General features: G+C 43.3%; 1 long non-coding RNA gene across 1 annotated transcript; it reads left to right on the forward strand.

Annotated features, from left to right (window-relative positions):
* The first annotated feature begins 474 nt into the window (after positions 1-474).
* On the forward strand, positions 475-2818 carry LOC147920810 (uncharacterized). Its single transcript, XR_015590733.1, has 2 exons — positions 475-1968; positions 2077-2818. It is a non-coding gene; the product is annotated as an uncharacterized LOC147920810 (long non-coding RNA).
* Positions 2819-11218: the final 8400 nt, after the last annotated feature.

An 11218-nucleotide genomic window follows, 5' to 3' on the forward strand; every position in this document is an offset into this window, starting at 1 on the left:
AGTCAAAACACTTAAATGAACTTTGTGTTTTTAGGTAATATAATGAAAATTTATTAAATTTACGGTCATTATATTTTAGGGTTCACTCAATCTTAACTAATTTTATTTATTTTGGCATGTTGTTTACTTTTGCTAATGACTAGTTTTGGTACATTGTTTACTTTTTTTTACTTATGAATATACTTATTTTTCTATTAGGTTATTTTGGCAAGTTTTTCACCTTTTCTAATCTTAGAGTCACCCAGTTTGACACCAATTTGGCCAAAAATAACTGATTTGAACCCCAGTCGATCGTCATAACCAGATTGACACAAATTTTGTGTTAAAAGCCCAAAAAACTAAAAATTTAAAAATAACATTTTAATTTAAATTTAAATTGTTATTAAATCTTAGTTAATTGGATTATTTTTATTAAAACTTCGAAAATAAAACACTCGACATCACAAAGCATTAAGGGTTTTTTTTAAATAAAACACTCGACATTGGTTTCTTCTCCGGCGTAGGAGACAAAAAAATCTGTCACAAAATTGGTTCGTCGTGGATCTTCTTTTGAGTGTCCGGCATAGGAGATTAACAAATCGACATTTGGTGAGTCTCTGTGGGTCTGGTTTTGCGAAATAATTCGTCTTCTCCATTGATGACTCTAATTTCCGACGGCATATTCGGCTCTCCATCGGCATTTCCGGTCGGTGCTGTTCTTCTTCCATTACTGTCAATTTTAGACCTTTTATGAGTTTCTTTTTAATTCCTAGGCTAAAAAATGTCCAATACCGATTTTCAATTTCGTGAGTGTCTATTTATCAATTTGTCAACTACATCGGGTTTCTTATTGGGGAACACTTAGGACAAGTTGTTGTTTGATATGAATTTTTATTGTTGTAGCCACAGATTTATCCCATTTTAATTCTTTAGAAATATATTATTGTGGATCAATTGTAGTATCTCACATATTTTGTTTGCGATGTCGGTATGTATGTTAGCTGATTTGTTTTGTTGATCTTATTCACAAATATTTTGTTTCCGATGAATTTTATTTAAACTTTGTTTGTAGCTGATCCTATCATCTTTGTTGACTCATGATTTAAATTTCAAAATGTTTATGAATGACGTTCTCGAGTACAGTCTCCAAATATCCTCCACACATCTATGAAGAAAGAAGACCTCCTTTGCAAAACAGGAGCATGAACCACAATTGTTTTTTTTTTTTTTTTGTCAAAAAAAAGGATAATGAAAGAAGGTTTAGGCTTGGATGTGTGGGATAAATTGAAAGAATCATCTCTTGGAGTATTTATTAAGTTAGCTGAACTAGGATACACATGGTCTTCCGCAAAATTTCATTATATCCTTACACATCAGCTAGCAGTCAACAATTCTCATGAGGTATTGTCGTTGATTGATGGTAGACCTATCAGATTTTCGTTAAATGAGTTTGCTAAAATAACGGGCTTACACTATGATCTACCCGTAGGAGAACTTAGATGTTGATCATACTGAGTTCTGGAGAAAAATGAAAATACCAACAACTTCAGACGGTCCAAAGTATACTGAGTTGGAAAAGGTGATGGATTTTAGCAAGACATGGACTCTAGAAAAAAGGATGATGGTTGGTAGGTTAATTTTATTAACTGTTGCAGTACATGACATACATCACGGTTCTAGAATCCCTCTTTCAAGTGCTAAAAGGGTTTTTGATCCTAACGGTTTTGAAAAACATCCTTGGGGTCGAGTGGCTTTTACTTGCCTAGTTAATTCAGTAAAGATTATTGACTTAGATAAAGACTCTTACACGGTACAAGGATGAGTGCATGCTTTGTTGATTTGGTTGTATGAAAGTGTTCCTGGCATTGGAGAACTTTATGGGCTGAGAAGGTCTACGAGTCTTGGCATTCCACTGCTTGATTGGCAATCAACCCGGAAAGGTACAAGATTGATGAATTCATAAAGAATGAGATGGCTACACATGGACTGGTTAGTTTTTGAAATTAATTACTACATCATTTGTTTTAAAATTTGTCTCAGTTTTGTTTTTTCGATGTGACTAGGATCACTAATATGTTAAATCTATTTTGTATGTAGGTGTGTGTAAGGCACATGGTTCATGTTTCGGAGGAAAAGATGTATCAAAAATGGAGTGACGACGTGGAGGATTTACTGAGGATGTGTGTGCTGGATTGAGGTGGCCATTGGACAGATCACCTGAGCTTGGTAGAATTTGCATACAAAAACAACAATTACCAGACGAGAATTGGGATGGCTCCTTATGAGGCATTGTATGGGAGGTCATGTCGTACACCATTATACTGGACTCAGGTGGGGGAGCTGAGCATGTACGGGGCAAGTTTAGTTCAGGAGACCTCGGATAAGATTCGGGTTTTGAAGCTGAACATGAAGGAAGCTCAGGATCGGTAGAGGAGTTATGCTGGTAAGAGGAGGAGAGATCTTGAGTTTCAGGTGGGAGACAAAGTGTACCTCAAGATGGCCATGTTGCAGGGTCTAAACAAGTCATTGACAAAGACTAAGTTGAGTCCGAGGTATATGGATCCGTTCATAGTGATTGAGTGGGTGGGACCGGTGGCATATAGGCTGAAGTTGCGTGATGTTATTCGCGCGTTCCACAAGGTCTTCCATGTGTCGATGCTGCGGAAGTGTCTCAGTGAGGATGATTGATGTGTGTCAGTTTTAACCAAGAATAACACAACGGAAAAAGCTGCAAGAGCACAACAAATCGATTGTAGTACTTAAGGTATCGATCCCACAGAGACTACTAAGCTACGCGATGAGTTTTATGAAGAAGAAATATGGCTAAGACAAAACAAAAGGGGGTTTGTTTGCTGTGAGTTTTCCTACGAACCAAAATAGAAAGCAAATAAGAAATAAAGCGATGTAAATATCAATAGACGAAGTGTTGGGCAGCAGAAAATTCTCAAGGTATCATGGATCGAATCATACTAATTAACTAAACAGGGAATTTCGATTATTAACGTTCAAGAACTCAAATTTGGACTAAGCAACTGGCTTATTCCCATAGAACCTAATCACTATATCTAGACAACCTAGATACTCTAATTCTGCAGGTAAATAGGAGCTAAACACACATAAATAATCCAAGTTTGATAAGTTCACAAGTAGAACGCCATAACTCAACTTTTGGTTGGTTATGACACTTTGCTCATCTAAATTACTTTAGGCGATTTAAATCTATCCTAAAAGCAGTAGCTAGGGCGTCAATCAAGCAGTAAGCAACAAAGATATATTTAGATAGAGAACAATAAACGAATAGACCCAAATCTAATCACCATAGTCAACAATCCATGAATCCCCTTTTGAAAACCCTTAAACCCAACAAGAGAGCTACTCAGACATACTCATGCAAACCAAAGTTATATGAATAAGATATTGCATAAAAGATTAAGATTATGAGAAAAGGGTTTAGAGATATTCTCTAGAATACAAAGTAGATGATTCTTCTTCCTTAAACAAGTAGAGAACAGAAACGAAAGAATATAGAAAGAGTAGAAAGAGAGATGGTGACTTCAAAGCTGAACGACGATGGCTTCCAAGAAGAGCTGAGAGAGGACGAGCTTTTACGGCTGTGTAGGGGTCTCTAGTGGTCTCTAGAGCTTCTGTTGGAGGCGTGGATGGATGTAAAATGAAGCACACCTCGAATCCCTAGGTTTTGAAGAGTATTTATAGGATTTTGTCTTGGATTAGGGTTTGTGGGTAAAAGCGTATTTTCTTATTGAGTTCAGGACAAGGGGCGGCGAAAGAGGCTTCTAGACCGTTGTGGAGGCTTGGACTGGGCCGTCATGATGGTCGATGTTCAGGCCTTCAATAAAAGCCCATCGGCCGGATGGTTCTCCTTACGTCGGTTTATAACACGTCTCGTTAAATTGGGCATATCTTCCGGAAGACTAAATGGATTGACTTGATTCCACTTCGAGGAGAAAGACTACTCTCTCAGCTTTCCATAGACACCAAAAATAATATACTTTCAGGTCTGGAAGTTCTTTAAAAGTTGCTATAAAACCATGTTCTTCAAAAGTACTACAAAGCTCTGAATCTGTCCTCAAACATGTTTTCCTTGTCTTTTGGTCCTTTTTGCTAGAAAACCTCGAAAACCTTCTTGGAACCTAAAATACTTGATAATAGACATTAAAGCCTTGAAATCATATCAAACTTTTCCTAAATGCATATGAAAACTATAGCTAATATGGGTAAAATAATGATGTTATCAACTCCTCCTGACTTAGACTTTGCTTGTCCTCAAGCAAACAATCAAAGTAAATCATGGAGAAGAGGTTTTGAAAATCACGGGAATTGTAACACCCGCAAAACAAAACTGTCCGTTTTGGGGGAGGGTGTCGATCGACACCATGGTGGTATTGTCGTGGAATCAAGGCAATGAAGAGGAGGGTGTCGATCGACACCAGCGAATCGGCATAGATCGACACTGTGGGGTATTGTCGGTCGACACCAAGGCCAGTGTCGGTCGACACTTGGCTGGTGTCGGTCGACACTTGGCTGGTGTCGGTCGACACTTGGCTGGTGTCGGTCGACACCTCCCTTCCAGCGAGATGATGTTTGTTTTCCTGGTTTGTATATCTTGTTTGTTTATTGTTTGGAACATTGGTATCACTGTTGCTTGTGTGTATAGCCCACTAGATGGAAGGATTGCCTCAGGTAAAGGCAAAGTATGATCGTGGAATCAAGGCAATGAAGAGGAGGATGTTCTAGGGACTCGATTGGATGTTGTCTGGCATTGTTAGGTTGCTAGAGTTGGGTCTTTAGAACTTGCTAGGTTGCTGGTTCCTTGTTTCCTGTTGTTTGATATTGGAATGGTTATGTTTTGGATATTGGTTATTTTATTATTAGATATTATTGGATATTGGTTTGGTTGTGTTATCCGCTGTTGTGTGTTTGTGGTTAGGTGGCTAGTGGGTATGGGACCACTAGCTGTAAATTATTTATTTATTATTTTTATTATTATTATTATTTATTATTTATCATTTTAACAAAACAAACGGGCCGGATCGTTTCAGTTTGGTATCAGAGCCCTTACGGTTCTAGGTTTGGGTTCACTAGGCTTTGTGCTGTAGATGTTTGGGATTGCATGTCTTGATTGATTATGTGAGTTAGTCAATTGTGTGTGGCATGATGTCCTAGAACATCCTCTTCGAACCTACAGTGTGATTCCATGGTGAGTTTATGTTTTTGTGGTTTTGTGTTATGTTAATATTGCTTGTTAGCCTCTGTTCTTGGAAGTGCAGTGGTTAGAGGTGTTTGATTTGTTGGTCGTGGACGTGGGCGTTGTCGTGGTTGTGGTCGGACGGGTTTCCGAGGCCATCGAGTGTGTGGTCCAGAGTTCCACGAGGAGGTACGTTGTAGGATCACAAGCGTATCAGGAGTGACCAGAGAAGGTTAGCCGGTGAGCGTGCCGGGGGTGTTGGGAACCCAAGTGTGGGGTTGCAGTAGGTGGAGCCCAGGGTCGAGATGATCGCTTGGCGTGGTGTGGGAGCGGTTACCGAGGGGGGTACCAGTGCAGGCTCTAGTGTACCGCATGTGGCGGGGTGCAGCCGAGGGTTGCGGATGTTGAGGACTATCTATCTCTTGTTAGGAGGATGGAGCAGCTGTAGATGATCGTTACAAGATTCTTCTCGAGAGGTATCGAGCCTAGAGGGACAGATAGGTGGCCATATGCAGTTGGACCAGATACTTCTCTGTTTGATGGGTAATCCAGGTTGTTATGAGAATTTGAGTGGGCAGGTGTAACATTGCAATGTTATACTCGGACCACAGGAGGTACTTTTGGTCGTGAGATGTTTATAGTCGTTAAGGATTGTTGCTCCTGAGGGGATGGTGATTCTCCTGAATACCGATAGCTCGAGGGGCTGGGCTCCGAGAGTGGCAGAGGGGATGATGTTCCCCTGAGGGGATGGGTAGTTCCCCTGATATCGAGATCTTGAGGATTGTGGTCCAAGAGTGAGACGGTATAACTCAAAGACGCTGGTCTGAGAGTGAGATCGGTATGGCTCGAAGGTTGCGACCTAACGGCGGAAGAGTTGGGAGCAAGCAATGCCTAAGGCGTGAGTATAAACATGACGATTGAATGTAGACCTCGAGAGATTGACGGTGGTTTAATCTTGGGTTTTGGATGTGTTGACCAATGGGTCAGGGTTTTATGACCAGAGCGGTTACGAATGTGTGGCTGTTGCGCCAGGATTGTGAGACCGGTGGTGCTGGAGTCCCGGGAAGGGGAGTTGCAGCAGGTTTGAGCCGGGAAAGGCATGTTTTCCGGGTACGTAAGGTTACGAGAAGCCTTCATGGCAGGATAATCTAATCGTTGCGACAATGTTGTATTAAGTTCATTGGAGATGGACAAGGTTGCTAGATTCAAGGTTTTGGCAAGCTTGCTGAGGGAAACAAGGCAAGTGGTTTGAGTTGGCGGCTTGCAAAGCATTTGATGCGGTGAATCAGAATATTCGAACGTATGGTACTAGTTTGTTTTATTACGCTCGTATTGATGATTTGCTGTGGAGAATTGCTAAGCACGAAGCTAATTTTGTAATAAGTTATCTTGTTGAAGTTTCCTTAAGAGACAAGTTACTAGAGGTTCTTGGATAGACAAGAGGTGTTGATATCCGGGTGGTGGTGAGTTGATGTCAGCATACTTGATTTTTAGTCTAGTAGAGCTGAGGAAGAAAACAAGGGATTCTTACGTCTTATCACTTCACCGTGGGGAGCGTCGGTGTTGTTCTCCAAGTAGAAGGACGAGGTATGGGCATTATGAGTTTGTAGTGATGCCGTTTGGATTGACAACGCACCAGCAGCGTTAATGAGATTGATGAACAGCGTGTTTCAAGAGTTTCTGGACGTGTCTGTCATCATTTTCATCGACGACATCCTGGTTTATTCTAAGAGTCCTGAGGAGCATGCAGTGCATTTGAGAGCGGTTCTGGAGAAGTTGCGTGAGCAGAAGTTGTTTGCTAAGTTGAGAAAGTGTAGTTTATGGCAGCGTGAGATGGGTTTTTCTGGGTCACATTTTGTCTGCAGATGGGGTTTCTGTAGATCCGGAGAAGATTCAGGCTATCAGGGATTGGCCTAGACCGTAGAATGCCACAGAGATCAGGAGTTTTCTTGGGTTGGCAGGTTACTACAGGAGGTTTGTGCAGGGGTTTGCGAGCAGAACACGTCCTATGACTAAGTTGACAGGGAAGGATGTTCCTTTTGTTTGGTCACAGGAGTGCGAGGAGGGCTTTGCAAGCCTGAAGGAGATGTTGACTACCGCTCCAGTGTTGGCTTTGCCTGAGTAGGGAGAACCCTATATGGTTTATACAGATGCATCCAGAGTTGGTTTGGGGTGTGTGTTGATGTAGCATGGGAAGGTGATTGCCTATGCTTCGCGGCAGTTGCGGAAGCATGAGGACAACTATCCTACTCATGACTTGGAGATGGGTGTTGTAGATTTTGCCCTGAAAATTTGGAGATCTTATATTTATGGTGCAAAGGTACAAGTGTTTACAGATTATAAGAGCCTGAAGTATATATTCACTCAGCCCGAGCTGAATTTGAGGCAGAGGCGGTGGATGGAAATGGTGGCGGATTATGATTTGGAGATAGCCTATTACCCTGGTAAGGCTAACTTGGTTGCTGATGCCTTGAGTCGGAAGAAGGCGGCTTCGGCTCAGGAACAAGATATGGAGTCTCTGGTAGGGGAGATCAGCGCTTTGAGTTTGTGTGCGGTTTCTCAGGAGCCGTTGGTTTTGGTTGCAGCTGATAGAGAAGATATGTTGAGCAGAGTGCGGTTGGCTCAGGAGAACGATTTAGGGCTGGTGAATGCCTCAAAGGATGTTGATTCAGAGTATCAGGTTTCGGCTAATGGTACTATTTTGGTGCATGGGCGGATTTGTGTGCCTAAGGATGAGGTGTTGAGACAGGAGATCCTGAGAAAGGCTCATGCGAGCATGTTCTCTATTCATCCAGGCGCGACTAAGATGTACCATGATCTCAAGAGGTACTATCACTGGGTCGGGATGAAGAAGGACATGGCTAGTTGGGTTGCGAGGTGTGATGTGTGTCAACTGGTGAAGGCTGAGTATCAGGTACCAGGTGGATTCCTGAAGAGTCTTCCCATTCCAGAGTGGAAGTGGGATATGATTACTATGGACTTCGTGGTGGGTTTGCCAGTGTCAAGGACGTTTGATGCAATTTGGGTCATTGTGGACCGGTTGACCAAGTCGGCCCATTTTCTGGCCATTAAGAAGACTAATGGAGCAGCGGTCTTGGCTAAGAAATATGTGAAGGAGATAGTCAGGTTGCATGGGGTGCCAACGAGCATTGTGTCTGATAGGGATTCCAAGTTCACTTTGGTGTTCTGGGAGGCATTTCAAGCAGAGATGGGCACTAAGGTGCACATGAGTACAACTTATCATCCCCAGACAGATGGACAGTCAGAGAGGATGATCTAGACGTTGGAGGATTTGCTGAGGATGTGTGTGCTGGATTGGGGTGGCCATTAGGCAGATCACTTGAGCTTGTTAGAGTTTGCTTACAACAACAGTTACCAAGCGAGTATTGGGATGGCTCCTTATGAGGCTTTGTATGAGAGGTCGTGTCGTACACCGTTATGCTGGACTCAGGTGGGGGAGAGGAGCATGTACGGGGCAGATTTTGTTCAGGAGACCTCAGAAAAGATTCGGGTTCTCAAGCTGAACATGAAGGAAGCTCAGGATCGGCAGAGGAGTTATGCCGATAGAGGAGGAGAGATCTTGAGTTTCAGGTTGGAGATAGAGTGTACCTCAAGATTGCCATGTTGCAGGGTCCGAACAGGTCATTGACTGAGACTAAGTTGAGTCAGAGGTATATGAGTCCGTTCAGAGTGATTGAGCGGGTTGGACCAGTGGCATATAGACTGGAGTTACCTGATGTTATGCGAGAATTCCATAAGGTTTTCCATTTGTCTATGTTGTGGAAGTGTCTCCATGAGGATGATCAGTTTTTGGCTAAGATTCCTGAGGATCTTCAGCCTAACATGACTTTGGAGGCGAGACCAGTGAGGGTGCTCGAGAGGAGGATCAAGAAACTTCAGAAGAAGAAGATTCCTTTGATGAGAGTCCTTTGGGACTGTGATGGTGTTGAGGAGCAGACTTGGGAGCTAGAGGTGAGGATGAAGGCAAGGTTCAAGAAGCAGGTAGTGACTTGAACTTGTCTAGCCTGGTCCCAGTTGTAGTCCGTGGCTGGAGCAGGAATATTCCAGCCCATCTCTCTTGTTTACTTGGTCGCTTAGGGGTGGTTGGTTGTGCGACTAAGTAACAAGATGAGGTGGTGCTCGGGATACGAAATTTTCGTGAGGCGATGTTTGAGGGAAGGTTTCCTGAAATAGAAGTTTCTATAAGTGGAAAGTTTCCAGAAGTGGGAAGTGCTAAAAATGGGAAGTTTTATGGGAGATAGAATTTGTCCATTTTTAGTGGCGGACTTTTGAGTCATTGCGCCGTGTGTGGCGGTCTTTCGAGACATTGTGTGGCCTTTGTGGCGGGCTGTTTAGCTGTGTGTGGCCTTTGTGGCGGGCTGTTTAGCCATTGTGTGGCCTTTGAGGCGGGCTGTTTAGCCAATTGTGTGGCCTTTGTGGCGGGCTGTTTAGCCAAAGTGCCTGTTTAGGAGGTCCTTCGGGACAGATGGTCTTTGTGACAGTCCTTCGGGACAGATGGTCTTTGTGACGGTCCTTCGAGATGAGTGACCTTAGTGGCGGTCCTGCTTAGGACATTTGTTTGGCCTTGGTGGCGGTCCTGTTTAGGACACTTGTTTGGCCTTTGTGGCGGTCTTGTTTAGGACATTTGGTTGGCCTTGGTGGCGGCCCGTGGGGACAGTGAGATAATCCTTGTGTGGTCATGAGGTATTCCAGTGAGGGAATATGTGGTTGGTAGGACATTGTGTTGTCTTACGCGAGCCACGGGATGGAAACCTGGATAGGGATAGGACTCAGACGTGTTCAGAATTGTTTGTTCGTAATGCAAATTTCGCTTCCAAAGGCCACTCTTGTATATTGCAACAATGTCAGCGACGTCTACATATCCTCTAACCCGGTTCAGCACCAACAGACAAAGCACATCGAAATCGATATCCACTTCGTTCGTGATAAAGTCGCCATAGGTGAAATAAAAGTCTTGCATGTCCCATCAGCTCACCAATTTGCAGACATTTTCACTAAGGGTCTACCCTCGCCATTGTTCTTAGACTTCCGTGACAGTCTCAACGTCCGCTCCTCCGGTGCACCGACGGTTCGACTGCGGGGGCGTGTTAGTTAGGTAGTAAGATCCTATGTGATCTTGCACAAATTGCATTGACCGATGCATGTTCAGTTTTCTCGGTTGAGTTTTAAGTTAAACGCTGCGTTTTGGGTTAGGGAAAAACCCTTAAACTCGAGTTTTGTCTCATTCGGCGAGTTTGGCCGTTTTTGAGAGAAAAGGAGAAGAGATAAAAGGTTATTGAGTGTTTTTGAGGTTTTTGGGAGATTTGAGGTTGTTACTGTAGAGATCTGTAGCTCGGATCGTTGTAGGAGATTCCTAGGAGCATTTTCTTCCTGTGTTTGGGTCGGATTTCTTCTGTGGCAAAGGTAAGTGCATGACCATGGTTTATCTAAGCTGGAGATTCTCTGATCTGCGTGTTTATGTGTTGTGTAGCTTGTTAGAATGTTATCTAGGTTCATGTGAGGCCTTCTTGTGGCTTGGGATCGAGTTTGTGGCTTGTAGGAACAAAGATACGACGTGAAGTTTCGGGGAAAACGATGCTCGACATGTGCATCGGTTGGTGCACTTTGTGTGTCGGTTGATTCACTTTGTGCATCGGTCGATGCAGTGCGAGGACGGCGCAGATTGACCTAGGAGCATCGGTCGATGCCATGTGGAGGCTTCGGTCGATGCAACTAGGGTTTCCGCGTAATGTCGAGCATGCGTCAGTTGATGCAATGGGAGCATCGGTCGATGCATATCATGTGTTGGTCGATGCAGTCCCCAGTTGGTGTCGGTCGATGCAAGCTTGTGTCGGTCGATGCAGTGCCTGGTTTGTTTGTTGATTGTTGTTTGGTTGTTAGAATATCTCTATTGCTTGTGTGTATAGCCTAGTAGATGGGAGGATTGCCTTACTAAGTGTTTATAAAATACTCATGCATTGCAATTTGTGTTTGTGGTGTAGGTAAAGACAAAGTGTGATCGTGGAATCAAGA

This window comes from Camelina sativa, chromosome 19 (assembly GCF_030686135.1).
Source record: "Camelina sativa cultivar CO46 ecotype springtype chromosome 19, ASM3068613v1".
Lineage (NCBI taxonomy): Eukaryota > Viridiplantae > Streptophyta > Magnoliopsida > Brassicales > Brassicaceae > Camelina > Camelina sativa.